Source organism: Octodon degus, unplaced genomic scaffold (genome assembly GCF_000260255.1).
Source record: "Octodon degus isolate 3935 unplaced genomic scaffold, OctDeg1.0 scaffold00006, whole genome shotgun sequence".
Classification (NCBI taxonomy): domain Eukaryota; kingdom Metazoa; phylum Chordata; class Mammalia; order Rodentia; family Octodontidae; genus Octodon; species Octodon degus.
This window is the reverse complement of record NW_004524582.1, coordinates 19,241,858-19,258,907: the sequence shown is the minus strand read 5'-3', so window position 1 is coordinate 19,258,907 and position 17,050 is coordinate 19,241,858.

Genomic DNA, 17,050 nt, shown 5'->3' with positions numbered 1-17,050 from the left:
GCTACTCTGTTTAAATTATTTTTCAGTGTAGAATTATCTAGACATGCTCTCTTGGCTTCTTGTTCAATAGCTTTTATGACACGATAGTGCTCTTTTGAAAGGGATGAATCCAGCTTCAGGGTGTTCTGGTCCAACTAGTCAGATTTTATTAGGAATTTATTTCTGACAATGAAAGCATGACAATAATGTATGCATTGTGGAAGAATATCTAGAAAGTTGGGGTATAAATTCATCTTGGTATCAAGACTCAATTAGATTTTCTCTTAAGTGATTATGCTCAGGATCTGACTGGATTAAAATCTTTTTGAGAGCAGAGACTTGCTCTTGTGCTGAACTCCTCGGTGGACGAGGGAGTGGTGTCGGTGAGGAGAGGAGAAATGGTCAGAAAGGGCCGCCTTTACCTCGTGTGGAGTTTACAAGTGAGTGACCCCAGGAGAACAACTCCACATCACCTTTCTGAATTTTGACCTAAGGCCGAAAACCTATGTTAGATTTAAACAGCCTGAATGACAGGGATATACTATGTGTTAATTGCATAGTTCCTGATAAATATTTACTGTTTAATTAACAGGCTTAGGAAAGATTATCAATGTAAGTATCAAATAAAAGCGTGTTGAAATCCTTCAGTGAAAAACATTCTGTAAGCATATATAGCAGTCCAAACTAGACTAATGTTAAATCCAATACTGTGTTACTGAACAGACCTTAGTTTTATTGCAGTAGCCTGTTATAAACACAAGACACTTTTTAATCCAACTGATTTTTCTACAGACTTTTGTTTTTAATGTTGTAAAGTTCTGCTCTTTTTCCAAGTTTAAAATGCCTCGCTATGAGGCCATTAATAAATATTTCCTTCTGCCAGGGTGATTTTTCAGCTCTTCTTATCTAAAAAACAGAAACCAATATGATAATAAGTGGGAGCACAAACATAGTCTCCGTAAGATATCTTTGGTCATAGGACAGGCTCATTAATGTTGTCATGGCAACCATCCCCTCACAGGTTACATGCTTGTGAGCTTCTACTAAGATGCAAATTCTAGCTTAAACAAAGCAAGCTTACTCCAAATGACAGGTCAGCTTTTATGGGGGAGTGGAGTGATCCTGATCATTTTTTCCCATATGCAATGTTCTATTTGGAAAGCTTCTTTCTTTCTTTTTAGTATACATTCATTTTTATTTTGTTCAAAAGACGTTTCTGTCCAAAAGAGAAGGAAGATAGATTAAAATGCAATCTTACAGAAGCTCTCCCATCACAGGGGCTATTCGCTTTCTGATTTCATCTACCATATCAATTTCTTGTAGAGGCAATGCAGATGACAGTATATCCAAATCAGTTTGAAAAATAATCACTGTAAACTTACCCTTGAAGTCATCACATGTTAGATTCACCTTTCTTCTTTTGTCTATCTCTCACCCCATACCTATGCCTCCCACTGTGCTACTACAAGGACTACCAGGTAGTTAGAAATTGCAAAAGATGGGAAGAGAAAGACTATCCTGGCTGGGTACCTTGATTTTGGTGGAGGAAGAGGTTTTGGAGGAGGTGAATTCTCTCTCCTCCAATCTATGCATCTTGACCACAGCCCATGAGGATGTGGCTGTTCTGTTCCCTTTGAGGTGTAGTACAGTTTATTGGTTTACTTCCCCCACCAAAAAAAAAAGAGGCTGTGTAATTCACTCAGTGTCTCCCAGCTCTCCACTGGGACTGTCTTTCCACTGGAGACACACACCTCTCTTTGATTTCCTTCACTGAGGTACAGGAAACATTCCATCTTTCTCGCTGCCCCTCCAACCCTGCCTCCACACACAGCGAATTCCTTTTATCATACTTGTGTCTGACTAAGAGCAGTCAGCACTTCCAGTGCCAATGGTCTGGTTCCCTAACTGTGTTTATCTGTCCTACATGTGGCAGTATGTAAGGCAAGGCTTTCTCTGGCCATCTATGAAGCTGGCCAGACATAGACACTCTTCTGAAAGTTTGAGATTTGGGTTAGAAAAGAGTCAGCTCACTCAGAAACTGCATTTTGAAATACTGCCTTGTAGACCAAAGAATAAACAATATATGAGTGGCATACTGTATGCCAAATACAGGGGCTAGAAAGAGTCCTACCACCCAGGAACTTTTATCTTACTCAGGGGAAAAAAATATGCAAGAAAGTAATTAAGTTTCAGTGCTGGCAAATGTAATATCAGTCAGTGGAAGAAATGCTATGTTTTGATAATAAAGATCCTCTCAATTTGTAAAGGCCAAACAGGACAAATGCTCATCTCTGGAGAGGAAGAGGCAAGCCACATCATGTTTACCTATCAGGAGGTAAAAAAGCCACTGGTGGGTTCCAAGGAAGAGAGTGCTACAATCAGACTCACACTGTCACTGGTCCTTAAGTCTGCCCCTGTGTGTGGGTGTTTGGGAGTGAGCAGAGTGATATGGTGGGGAGGTAAAGCCATGGTCAGGCAAGCTGAGATGCTGGTCTGCATCAGCAGCAAATATAACGAGAAGCAGTCAACTTCCCTAGGTGGTGGATGAAAAATGACTCAGTGATATCTCCTCAGCTTTTGCTCTGAGAGATTTGATGGATGGTCATCCTATGTGCTTCATGTATTTGGGAGAAAATGCAAAATGTCCTGTTCTGACTATATTATGTTGGTGATGCCTGCTATATATCTAACTGGAGACGTTACCAACTGCTGTGCATCAGAACCCATCCCGAAAGGGCTCGGACTCTAGGTACTAAACTGATAGTCATCTATGTATAGAGGATCCATTAAAATACATTTTTCCTATAAAGAATTTCACATTTAAATATATAGCAGTCTCTACTTATTCATAAGGGGCATGTGCTGAGACTCCCCATGGATGTCTAAAACTGGGGCTAGAAAAATCTTCTGTGTGTGAATTTTTTTCTATATGTACAGATTAACTTACGATAAAGATTAATTTATAAATGATAAAGTCTGATTTATAAGTTAGCACCTGAGTAAGATATAAACAACAATTATTAAATATAACATAGAACAATTATAATAGGCTATAATAAAATTGCTGGAATTACTAGTACTCTTGATCTTTATGGTCATTGTTCCATAAAATATGGGTTACAAGAAGGAAGAAAAAGTAAATACATCTGTAAACACTCAGGGTAGTTTGGATGATTGTACTGCTGTTTTCTGCTGGTCTACTGAAAGAAGCAGTTAATGCTTAAATTATTTTCTCTCTCTCCTTTTTAATCTTTTATAATTTTTGGCCAATTTTGCATGATTATATTTGGTAATCTGAACAACTAATTTGAAGACAGCAATATGCAATATAACAGCCATTGTTGAATTCCTATCATTTTGTTTAGTGAAGTTCTGTATCATTTATAATTTTTTTTATTACTTTATATTTTCTTTAAAAACTAAAAGTCATCTATAGAAAATGGGTAACTTGAAGATAAGAACTATGATTCTACGATGATAGCTTTGGTGACCAACATGCAAGGTGGCTTCTAGGTGACTAAGAGCTAAGTTAGAGGCTGCAGTATAGACCTGATACCCAGCAGGTTGATTTATAGTGCAGGCAGGACAGGCTAGCATGCTGCAAGATTTCATCATGTAACCCGGAACAGCAAGTAATTTAAGAGTTACAAGATGTTTATTTCTGAAATATTCCATTTAATGCTTTAAGAGTGTAGACCAACTATATGCAGTGGAAACCCCTGATTGAGGGAAGAGTCCATACACCAAACTAGGTGCACTAGAATATGAGCTTTCTAGAGCTCCCATGATGGCACAGACCGAGGGATTAACAGAAAATGAGCTAATCTCAGTTCTTGAGGCTTGAGGTTCAAGGACAACGTAGGTGTTTTGGAAGTATCTCTTCTGGGCTTATCAATAGCCACCTTCTGCCATGTTTTCAGGGTATTGTTCCTGTGTTTGCTAACATGTCTGTTTCCTGCTTTGGTTTTCATAAAGCTAAATCCATACTGGATGAGAGCCCAGTCAGATAGCGTCATTTACCTAAGACTCCATCTCCAAAGACAGTCACATTCTGATTACTGGAGAAGGGGGATGAGAGAGGAAAGTGGGTTGAGGGAGTGAGTGAGGGAGAAAAGGAGGGAGGGAGAGAGAGACATGGAGAGATGGAGACAGAGAGAGACTTACTGGTATCTTTTCATCGTTCTTAACGACTCCTGGCCTGTTGGATTATTAGGTTGTAATCTAGTTTAATCTTAATAAGCCCCCCAGAATCTCATCTCCAACTATAATTCCAGGGAGATATAGGGCCTTAGTGTATGCATTTGGGGGCAGCATAATTCAATCTATGGAAGGATCCTGAGAAGAAAGTATTCCATAGAAAAGTAGGATCAACCGTTTCAAATGTTCCTGAAAGCTTGAGTAAGAAGAGAACAGAGAATTTGGCCATTGGTTTTGGTAAAACATGAGTCAGAGTTGCCTTTGATGAGGGTCCATTTGAATGGAGTGATAGGAAATCTGATTTGAATAAATTGATACTGATAATGCCTTTGAAGAAATCTAGTTTAAGAAGTGGCAATTAATAGAATAGTAGCTAGAGTGAATGTACAGGGAAAATAAGGCTTTCTTCAGTGAGTGGCTTTGATGTCATGTACATGCTCTTCTGGGAAGGATCAGAACTAAAGAGCAAAATCAGTAAAGCTGTAAGTGTGGGAAAACATTCCGGAATCAAAGGCTGCGAGGTGATAATAACGGGGAGGTTTTAATATCCAAGAACGAATTTAAAGAAAATGTGATGTTCCTTCATTATAATAAGAAAAGAAATAGAGTACATGGCCATGAGTTCTGGGGAAGATGGTGGAGGAAAAGATGAATTTGTTCAACTTGCCCAATAAAAATATACTAATTGTTTAGAGACAGTCACGTGGAAGAAGTACCAAGGATCTGAGGTGAGAGAAGATGCGCAATAGTGATCATGCAAGGTGGGGAACAGAATGTATTAGGGGACCACAGTGGACACAGGCAGTATTGAGTGTGTCCATTTGAGTCTGGCTAGCAAGGGAGTGCAGTTTAGACACTCAGGGGAGGCTCAATTTCCTGATTCAACGAGGGCTGGAGTACTGCAGTGTGGGGTAATTCAAAGTCCCATTGTGGTCAGAGGCACATTTGAATTAAGTACAAGAGCAAAGGAACTGCAAAGCTACCTAAGCTGTTGGTTGTTGGGCTGGAGTTTATGGAAAAGGGGCAGACACTGCTGAGCACATGGATTAGGATTTGGATGATGGGAATGGACAGCTAAAGTGGAATGACAGAGAAGAGCTAGTGAGGTCAAAGAACTGAATCTACAGTGCTTGATGAATTGTTTGTATGCCTGTAGAAGCTTCCAGAACTGCAAGAGAGGAATAGTTAGAGATGGGGAGGTAGTAAGCCAGATACTAAAGTTAACAATAAGTTAAAGGGAGCAGCTGGAAGATAATGAAGCCACCAAGAGAAGTCACAAGCTGGTGTATCGCAATACGCTCCAAGGGAGCTGGGCTTTATAGGAGGAAAGGACAATGGAGCAAATAAGAGCATGGAAAGCTCTTCTGTTTGTCTTCTGGCTTGGAGAGAGGTGCTATCCAAAGCAGTACGGTGAAGTGGATGTTCTGAGATCCCTGGCCCTAGAAGCCAGGCCGAGGCCACGGGTCCCCGGGATAGACTGCATGAAAGCTGCAGGTGGGACTCACTTAAGTTGAAGAGGTTTTAAGAACCTCAACATACATCCATTGAACTGCTGATGATGTTTGTTTTGACCTGTCATGAGGTGACACATGACATTCCCAGAAACCTTATAATGTGAAATTTGTACAGTTTTTGCCCATTGTGTGTTTGCTATTTACAGCTATTAAGATCCTGAAGGGGTGAATAGTAAGTTGTGATGTTCTGTATCCAAGTTCTTCTGAGCAGTGTGAACTTAAGTCATTGAAGTTTTATGATCTTCTGGGAAAATAGTACTATAACAGGCAGGGAGAGATGGATCTGAAAATGTCTACCCTGCATATGGAAGCAGCAAATGTTTCACCCATTTGTATTAAAAAAACAAACAAACAAAAAAAAGCATAGAGAATGAATTGCTCCAGAATACCCACCTCCACATGAATACCTTTCACCTTTCAGTGAGGAGTTTTAACCAATAAAGAAGTAGTCTGGAAATTGGGAAATCTAGAACTCACACCTACACTACTGGCAGAGTCTTCACTGTGCTTTAGTTTCCTCTATATTACAGAAACAGTAGCTTATACTAGATCTCTACCAATGAATGTGGAAAATTGAGTATTGATGCATACTAATGTGCTTTGAAAATAAGTTGTCTTATGTAAGGGTTGGAAGCCTATTCTGTCACCAATTCTGTCTTGGTGGTATGATGAACATTAGAGTAAGGCCAACAGTGGTTTTTATACTTCATAAACAACCACCATCAATATTATGTTTGGACTACTGTATTGACAGGATGACAGTTTTGTTTTGTTTTGTTTTGTATTTTAGGGAAGGGTCTACAGGGTGTTCAGGGTCTCATTATTAGATCGTACTCATAGTGATCTGCCTGTTTACAGCCTCCCAGGAGCTGGGATTACAGGCACACACCCCCATGCCCAGTCTCAATCACTGTCTCAGCATGCCCTGGGGGTGGGGCCAGCAAGGATGATGGTTTGTAAGTAATTGTTTTGGTGGTATTAGTCAGTCTGGTAGCCAAGCTTCCTAAAAAGCAACAGCATGTGAAATCTAGAAGAGATGGCTGGATTTGAAATCACAAGACTTATAGACCAGCTCTCCTGATTACTAAATTGGATGGATCATTTAATGTCTCTAGACCTCGGTATATTTGTATTTAAGGTAGAAAATTTAATATATGATTTACTTTTCTTGAGGAAATATTGAGAAATTCACAAGAATATACATGAAAGACTTTTGTGAACCATAAAAATAAATTACTTTCAGTGAAATTTGATGAAATCCAGAGATAGAAACCATGATTGATTGGTTTTTTATAACTTTTCTGAATAATTAGGAAGTCTTCTATATAGCAATAATTCAATAAATGCTTATAGAAATGAATGAGGACTGCTTTGCATTTTATTCCTTCTGTCTCTTTATCCATACAGACTAAGCTCCAACTTGAATCATGAAGTCTACATTGGGTATTATACATTGCATATTATTTTCTTTCCAGGTCCTATGAACTTCAGGGTCCCTTCTTCTCCCCTTCCTTTCCCCTTCCTCTCCCCTTCCTCTCCCCTTCCTCTGCCATCATTGCCTTCTCCTTCCTTAGTTCCTCACCTCCATCTTGCAACTGGCACACTCCAAGGCCCAGCTGAAGTGTGAACTCTATTATTATTTTCAAAATATTCCAGGTGATTATTGCATCACTGGAAAAGCCTGCTGTGACCCTCTTGACTGCCACATTATATATTTGTAGTACTGTAGAGTCTGGGGAGGGGTGGACCTATTGTCTAGGGGTGGGTCCCATTTCTCTAAATCTATTTTATAAAATACTTCCTGCTAGGTATTATTCCAAAAGTGTCTTTATTTTCCATGTGAAACATTGATTTGGTGGTATATGTTTGCAATTTTGGCATCTATTAAACATATACTCCTAATCACATAAAAATTAGTAGAGAATTCAATAACTACAAATGTTGTCCTGCTTAGAAATGGCTGAGGAACAGTGCTATGTTGAGCTGCTCTGTGAAAAGAGACAGAAGCAATCGCCAGCAGCTGAAAAGAGGATGGGAAACCTATCTTTTTTCAATGACCAGAGTCAAGTCAATGCATGAACAAATGTCAGTTACCTGGACAGTTGGGAAGGGAAGTCAGTACTGAGGATTATGTGAAAAGCCACATATATGACGAAGTGAACAAAGATCACAAGATCAGCCAAGGACCTAGCCCTGTGACTTTCCCATAGTTCTTACATCAGTGGATCTGAGGAACATTCCTAAGCACCAGCACTTCATTAGGAGGGATGGGTATGCCCAATTTGAAGCCAGTACTCTGTATTTAATCCTTGCCCTACATTAGGTCATTATTAATTTTGAAATGAAAGATTCTGCTTTTCTCGGAGAATTGTTTAGTAGAAGATCAGCATGGTGATGGTTAAAGTAGATTGTCCACTTGAACACCCGGAGAGCTGCTCAGCGGACTAGGAAAGCCCATTGCTTGGTTTGTGTGGGTGGTTTGAAGAAGAAGGACTCTGGGATCTGTACCTGGTCTTTGGCCCCTTCTTTGTGGCGCTGTTCCTCTGTTATGCTTCCTGGATTTCAAAAACCAAGAAGCATTGTGAAAACATGCCCTTCTGAAATGATTTGAGCCAGCCAACCATGGACTGAACCATCTGAAACTGTGAGCTAAAGAAATGTCTCCTCCTAAGCTGTGGATGTTGATAAATTTACCCCAGCAACAGGAAATCTTATTAATATTGTCATGGTGCTCCAACTGCTGTCTTATTGATACACTGTTATTTATCTATCTATCATCTATCTATCTGTCTATTATCTATCACCTTTCTGTCTTTCTCTTCTTTGCCTTCACTACTTCCTCCACATATTCTTTCTACACTTCTTTCTCCCCTAATTTCTACTTTCTGTTCTTTCCTTTTCATCATCCATTTCTCCTTCTCTTCCTTCTGTCCTCTTCCTTCTCCCTCTCAGTACCTGTGCTTCCTCACTTTCACTTTTCTTCTTCTTTACTCTCCTCCTCTTCCATGTTTTATTTAAAAAGGAACAGAAGAGTTTAAATGGGTTAGAATCAATGGCCTAGTCTTTTATTGCAAATATGGGATAAACATGTGATGCACAGCTCTGCTGTGGGGCAACTCTGGAAAGCAACAAGATAATTTAGAAAGACTCCCTTAGGCATGAAAAGGAAAGCAGGGATAGATGAAAAATCTTCATAAAGCATTTTGTAGAAGAAAGATCTCTAAATCCTTAAAAAACTTAAGAATTTATAAGAAAATAAATATTAAAAATTCTATGTTATTTTTATTTATAAAGAGAAAATTGTGACATGATTTTTGTTAAATAAAGAATAGCAGTGTCATGGACAAAAAGAAGTTCCAGTGTAAACCAAGTGTCAAAGAAAAATTGGAGTAAAACAAACAGGGAAAAATCTTTTAACATGTGTTATTTACATGTACCAAATCCAGACAGGGAATGTAAACATTAGGTACAGCAAATATGGAGTAATAAAAGAAGACATAACAGAGGGAATAAGTTGAACTCAACTTGCTGAAGCAATAAGTTGAAGACTTTATAAGGTTTGGGTTGAATTCATGGAAAAGTGCTGGATGACACTGGGAGACACTGGTCCATGTGTCTGGGTCATCTGAGTTTTCTGACCTCCACCCATTAATTAAGTTCTGGGGTGCACAACCCAGGAGGCTGAGGGATGAAAATTGCAAGTTTGAGGTCAGTCTGGGCAAATTAGAGTTTGTCTCTAAATAAAAAATGAAAAGAGGTGGAGCTCAGTGGTAGTGTCCTTGAGTTTAATGAACCTGGGATATATATATATATATATATATATATATATATATCTCGAAGTTATGTCTCTAGCCTTCTACAGAGACAGGGAGAGTAAGGGACTTGATGGCTGAGTTTCAAAGGAATCACTGCTGGGTCTTGGAGAAAGGCAGTCATGAGTTATGTGGAATACATTTATATCTCAAAAAAGGCAGGCAAGGAATTTACATTTGCAAGATTTCAAAAATAAAGTCTTTTAGAAAGCGAGTTTGGGACTTATAGTCAGAAAACATCATGCCTAAAATTTGCTCACAATGGAGGTGAAAGTGTAGGCTGTCTTGGTTGACAGATCTGACAGTGGTCTAACCACAGTTTGAGTGATTACCACTATCTTAACTTGCATTAGCTTGAGAAAATAGGGGAATGTTTAATAGCTCACAGCTAAAAGTAAAATGTAACATCCCCAGGCACAGTTGGATTTAGGTGCTTAAGGTTTATTTGCAACCTATTTTGTTCATCTTTTCATTCATTTCATTTTCTCTGTTGTTTCTAATTTTGGTTTTTAAGACAGAGTCTCACTGTGTCATCTAGGCTACCTTCAAACTTGTGATCCTCCTGCCTCAGCCTGCCAAGAGCTGGGAGTATAGGCATATGCTCCCTCATTGTACTCCCTCTTTTTTCTAGTTTATCCTCAGGAAGTTTTTGTGTTTATCGTATCAAAATATTCATTGTATGTTCATTATTTTATCTTTCTAGAGTCAAGGGTCTCATTTTCAATAGTATTTAAAAATTTCTCATGTGATTTTCATTGTTTGGATTGGGTTATGTGTCAAATTTTAATCCATCTCTTAGGTTAGGATAATAGAATAAATTCATTTTTCTCATGGTAGATTTCATGTTTATTAACCAGAGTGGGTTCTTACCTAGCTGGAATGATGATTCTATAGAGAAAACCACTGTGCTTTTCTAGAAAAAGGTGAAACACATGAAAGAAGGTCTAAGACAAAGGATGACTCTGTCAAAGCTTTTCAAAAATTCTTTTTCTGATTTCTAGTAAGGGAATGAGTAAAATGGAGCTAGGCTGAAGACAGGAAGAAAGAGGAAGAACCTAGGACCATAGAGTCACACTGGCTCTGTCACTGATGAGGGTGGTGGTGGTGGTGGTGATGTTACTGAAAGACAAATGATGAGTGTTATGTCATCTTGTCATCTGATACATGCTGAGTCTTTCTAATTCAGAAAGTTTCCATCAGGCTAACTGAAGGACTAACATGTTGCTGCTCCCCTTATCTTCACTGAGATTCCATACCTCTCAAGGCTCTTCTAGAATAGCTGATTCCCATGTTTACCTCTATGGAAGAGGGAGATTTGATCTGTCCTTTTGTGTTTCTTTCCACAGACTTTTGCCTTCTTTTCTCCAGCAGTTTAGCTGCCTGTCTTTAGCCTTGAAATGATCTGGAGTCAAGGCTCTCCATCTGGATTGAATATTCTCCTCTCACTAGCGTTTGATTTCTTCATGTTTGACCTTCTCCCTGGATTTTCATTCTGTTTTTTTTCTGGACTGAGCGCTTCTTCTGAGGTGGATGATTCAGTTCTAATTCTGTTTAGAATTAGGCCTTATTCTTTAGTGTTAAGCTTGACCCTTTGTACTACAATTCAGGCAGATCTCTATTATACTGTAGGGTATTACTTCTCAGTGGCTGCAAATTTTTATCTTCTGAGAATTGAGAAGAGCTAGAGTATAATGAGGAGTTGAAATAAATACTGTAATATATGTAATACCTTCCATTAGGTTGGATTAGTATGACTGCTCTGGATTTGCTGATAGAGAAATTCATTTTGATAAGGGCCATATGACTTTGGAGTTGGACCTACTTGAGTTCCAGTGCAGAGTCTCACAAAACCACTTGGCCATGGGAAAATTCCTCAGCCTCTCTGAGCTTCAGTGCCCTCATCTAACTGCAAATGATGCATATTGTGAAGAATGGTGAGACGGTCTGATACATAACCCACTCATCAGCTTCACTTAGCATGCCAGTATGCTGCCTTACAAGAAAATCCTGCAAAAAGTTTAGTATTTTAGAGTAAATAAGTAGAATCAAGGTGATTCTACTGTGTATGACTCTGCTTGAATGTTTCTTCTTTTTCAAGATGTCCCAGGCAATGAACCTTGGTGTATTGGATGCTATGAATTGATAAAAGATATCCTGTGGTATCTATTGCCTTTTACCTCAAGGAAGCTGAATAGATTTGGAGGGAGCTGAACTTCCCTGGATGGTTAACATCATTCAAACACAACCTCATATATCTGCATTATTTTGCCATCTAAAATATTTTCATTTACTCTATGTGCCACACAGTGAAGTACTTTGCAAAGCCAATATTGTGCCTTATTTCTCTGCGAGATCCACATACAATAATTGTGAGAAATAAAAGAGGAAGTCACAAGGTCGGTTGATAAAGACTGAGCTAATTCTTAAACTACTAGGAATATGTCCCACATCTGAAAGCAGAAGAAAAGATCAGAAGCAGAAAATTGTAGCTGAGGTTGGAAACAAATACATTGACTGGCTGCAGTTGTCAGCCTACTCAGCACCGGTTGGCACAGTGATTTGACTGTGTTCATTTTCCTTTACATGGACTCTGGCGTAACTTAGAGTCCTCTCCATCTTTTAGCCATACTAAGATGTGTATCCTCTAAGCTTTCAGGTGGAGAACAGAGAGGAGTGTGCAATTTCATCAAACTTATACATAGCCAGGCCTAACATGTCATCCTTGCTATGACTCATTGGCCAAAACGTATATATATATATTACCTTGTTGCAATGGCCAAGGAAATTGAAAAGTTTACAATTTCTATTTAATTAGAAATAGAAAATCTGTTGAACGCACAGCATTGTCTCAGCCATAACAATTTCTAGGACAAGTGTATAGGAATCCTAACTGTTAGCCTATTTGATTGAGAAACAAGGTATCATAAGACAATGAGCTGGGGAGTGTCAGAGTTGTAAGTTAATACAGCAGAGTAGACCCTTCTCCAGTGAAGAGTATGAAAAATAGGAATTCATATCTCAGCTTGTCAGTTTGTCAAGGTGGGGGGCATCTGACAGTCTTGATTGATTCCTACTTTTTGTTCCTGCCTCCATTTAGAAGCTTCCTGCCTTCGCCCCTGCATTTCTCTGAGTCCCTTACATTTATACACTCGCTAAGAGTGAGTATATAAAGGGAATGTCTTAAAAAGCTTGGAAGCCAGGGTCCCTGATGCTTCTTCAAAGAGTGTCAGGTGCTCTGGACAACTCTTACAGAAAGTCTCTTTTCAAAAATGAGAGGAGAGAAGGCTAAAGAGTAGCTGGTGTCTTAATTTTATAGACGCAGTGCTGGGGAGATAGATCAACGGTTTAAGTGCAAGGACTTGAGTTCCATCTCTGGTGCTACATGCCTGCTGGCCCCAGGCACTGAGCTGGCCACCAAAACTGGGTGTGGTGGTGCACACCTGTAATCCCAGCACTGGGGAGGCTGAAACAGGAAGATCACTATGAGTCTGAGCTGAGTAGTGAGACCTTGTACCTAATAAATAAATAAGAGATTAAAAAAAAAAAAGATTTTGCAGAAGCAAACTACCCATGTGGCTAGAGAATATCACTTTCATTTCTAGGTTGTGCAGACAAAATGAAATCTTTTGGCCAGGACTGTCATCTTGTGCACCAAGTTATGGTTAATGTAGATGAGTCAGGCTCTTCCTGACACCTCTGCGAGCTGGATTACGATGTCCCTACCTCATGCCTACTTATCTCTGTGCTTCTGTTTGTCACTGCCTTGACAACTTTGGGGGGCTGTCATCTGTTTTGTTCCTCTCATCCCCTCTAGTGAGCTTATCCCACACCAGAACCAGCGTGGTTTGTTTTCCTACCTTCGCCTTCTACATATTGCCCAATAGAGAAGATAGTGGCACATTATGAAGTGCGAGTTCTCAAAAATTATTTACAAATCCATTTCTTCCATCTGCCTCCTCAAACCAATTTGGCTAATTGGCCCTCCAACCCTTCTGTGAAATGATTATTTCTGAATCCCTGCCCTAAAATAAGCAAAGTTACCTCTGAATCATTCAAATAATTGAATTATACTCAGCCCATATTTTAATGATTAATATATTAGCTGTATTAAGTTATCTGGAATGTTGTTTCTCTGTATATGAGGATATTTTATTAAATAGGACATACCAGTCTTCAACTACCATGATCTCTTTATGTTAAGTACTCTGTTTGAGTAGGTGAGAGGCCACATAGAAATCAGATGCAGTTTAATATTTTATGAATCGCTAGTAGAGATTTAAAAACAAGAATAGGGTAGGGAGACTCATTATACATACTATTCTCCTGGAGTGTGCTAAGTCTTAAAGAATTTCTTTTTTTTTCAGAATTTCTTTTTTGGTATGTGTGTAGTACAAGGTCTATAGGGTCTCACTGCACAGATCAGACTTGTAGTGGTCTGCCTGTTTCTGGCCTCCCAAGAGCTGGGATTACAGGTGCATGCCACCACATCCAGTCTCAATCGCAGTAGCAGCATGCCCCGGGGGTGGGGCCAGCATGGCATACTGGGGATCGAAACCCTGCTGCTGTATCGCAGAAGCAGGTGCTTTAATCTGCTGAGCTATCTGACCAGCGCAAAGTCTTACAGAGTTGATTGATTTATTGAAAGGCTCTCACATCGTTGGACACCTGTAATATCAAGGGAAGTATGTTAGGTGCTCTACAAGTATTTCCCCTTTTCAAATCTCCAAATCTCCTGCAGAGTTGGAATAAGAATCACCACTTTATAGATGATGATAGGAACTTTCAGAGAGATTAGACCTGTTGTCTAAGGCAAACACCTACTAAATGACATGTAGGACTTTCTGAGTGTGCAAACTAACATGGGATATGGGCAAAGCAAATCTGAGGTTTTAGTATGGTTAAGATACTACCTTTTATGTCTGAAGTGAACTAATTCATAATTCAATGGCCATTACTCTACCCTCCCTCTTTCTTTCCCTTCTGGTGCTTCTGTAATATTCTAATTAACTGGCATTGCCTGCATCTGTCTCTTGAGGATTTGCCTCACCTTAGATGGCCTGAATGCAAAGCACCTCTAAGCATGGAAAGATCAACTTGTAAATGTTTCTATGGTAACTGCTGACTCCCAAGGACAGCTTAACTTCTTGTCTGGCCCTGTATGAAAGCCTGAAAAATACATGCTTTAGAAGTTTTATTTTATAGCAAAATCTACTCACCAATGTTCTGATGCTACTATTTTAAAAAATAGAATGATTATACAACCTTTGTTGATTGCTGTCACTCTGAGTGGTGCAGCTTTGAGCTATTTTTTTCCTGCAACATTAAGCTCCTCTGTCAGTAGGTGCTTTTTTCCACTTTGTTTTCTCTTGAAGGAGCCCTACTGGCATGGTTTCTGTACTCAACAGGGAAAAATAATACACAATTATATCTTTTAGATAAAATCATATTGCAATACTGGATATATCTTTGCCCAATTAGACTATTTTGTGTATGGTTAATGCTGCATAATGAAATTGAGTATATTTTTCTTTTCAGAATTGTGTATAAAAATAAAGTAGAAAATTGCTTGAAATGTCTTTTCCTTACATTTTCCTTGAGAAATAATTTAGTGCTTGTCTTGTGAAGGGTGTATGGGGTAGTTTCATTTCATGTGGTAGGTTTCTTTAAAAAAATGAAAAATTCTTTAAAATTCAATTTTTCATAATTATTTAAAACATGGTGATCTTATTTTCTGAATAAAACCATGGAGAGAAATTGTCATGTTATGTGTGAGTGGTTGTCATTTTGGCTTTTCGCTATCATGTTACACATTTCTTTCATCCTCTTTCTCCCTAACTGATATAAGAAACAGGGACGTTTTGTAAGGCCTGGGGCTGGAAGAGGCTAGAGGAAGGGGCCGGTCTGTGTTGCCTTTGGCCTGGAGCTGGCATCTACTGTGTTTGCTGTTGCGCTTCTCGACTGTCACATTTTTTCCCACTGCCCCATCCTCATGTTGGCTTTGTTGGGATAGCCAAAGAGTGTTTGAGTGTTTGGCTTTTGGTCACATGATATCGAATGCTTCGGTGCTTCTTCCCACTGACAATTTTCAGAGTGAGTTTTTCCCTCTCTGTGTCTGCGTCTGCTTGTCTGTCTGCCCCCATCCATCTTTCCCAACCCGTCCAATTTTAAGAAAGTAACAGGGGCCATGTTTGTACCAGAAGAACAGGACAGAAACATAAAATAGCTCTTTTTAGGCACTACCACAGGCAGGCAGCATAAAGGCTGGAACCATCAAACAGCAAAAACGTGTGGAATGTGCTCTACCATACTCCCACTTTCTGCCTAGAGGGAATGTTCGGTACAGAGGTATACAGAAAATAGTTTGGAAACAATCTTTAAAAGGAACAAACTGTTGAGCAAGTAAGCTGTGCACTGACAAAGTCCCAAATTCTCAAACTCACCACCGCTCAGCATTCAACTGTGTAAGATTCCTGTGTCTTGCATTCCATCAGAAAATGCTGCACATCTAAAGGAGCAAAAGAAGTCATGCCTAGCCAGGAAAGGAAGAAGGCAGTGGAAACACATCCATAAATAATAGAGATGAAGCAATTAGGCAATAGGAATCTTAAAATGCTGTTTATAAAAATGCTCATAACTTTAGAGAAACAGGAACCTAAAGAGGACACATGAGAGGAATGTCTCCAGAATAAATGGAGCCACTCCAGATGGAAAATAAGCTCTGAAATGAAAATTTCATTGAAGAGTCTTAAAAGAAACCAATATTTCAGAAGAAAAAAGTGAGTTAACTGGAAACATATTAATAAAAACTAGAAAGAATAATTACAAAACACTAAATAAAATACAAAATTCATGACCTGGATTAAAAAAAAAAAATCAAACCAACATCATTTTCTATAACTGAATTCCTACAAGGTAAATATTTCTAGAATTCTAAATATATTTTAAAGATAATTATACTTTAATAAGCATAAGATATGCTATGGTAATATTAATCCTATGAAAGTTGGGATCACAGTATTAGTATCATAAAATCATTGCAGTCCATCCTCATCTACATTATTCACCGAATCAGGCACCACAGGATGTCTAGCTCGTCCTCAAAGCCCAAATGACCACAAGACATGAATGTTTTGAGCTGATTCAGGACTTTGAGGCAACCATAAAACTGAAGAGACTCATGGAAGAGGATTTTCAGAACTGCTTCAGAACGTGGAAGGAACAATAAATGTTCAAAGAGAAGGGGTGTCTTTTAAGGGGAATTAGTAGCTATAAGTCTTTCACTGTAAATTTATTTACAAAATGTGAACATTAGGGCCAGGCAGATAGTGCAGCGGATTAAAGCACCTGTTTAGGCAGACACAGGGGCCGGGGTTTGATCCCCAGCCTGCCATGCCAGCCCCACCCCCTGGGAGCACTGAGACAGCGAATGAGACTGGGCATGGTGGCATGCTCCTGTAATCCCAGCACTTGGGTGGCTAAAAACCAGGAAGGATTACTACAAGTCTGATCTGTGTAGTGAGACCCTGTACTAAAGACATTAAAAAAAAA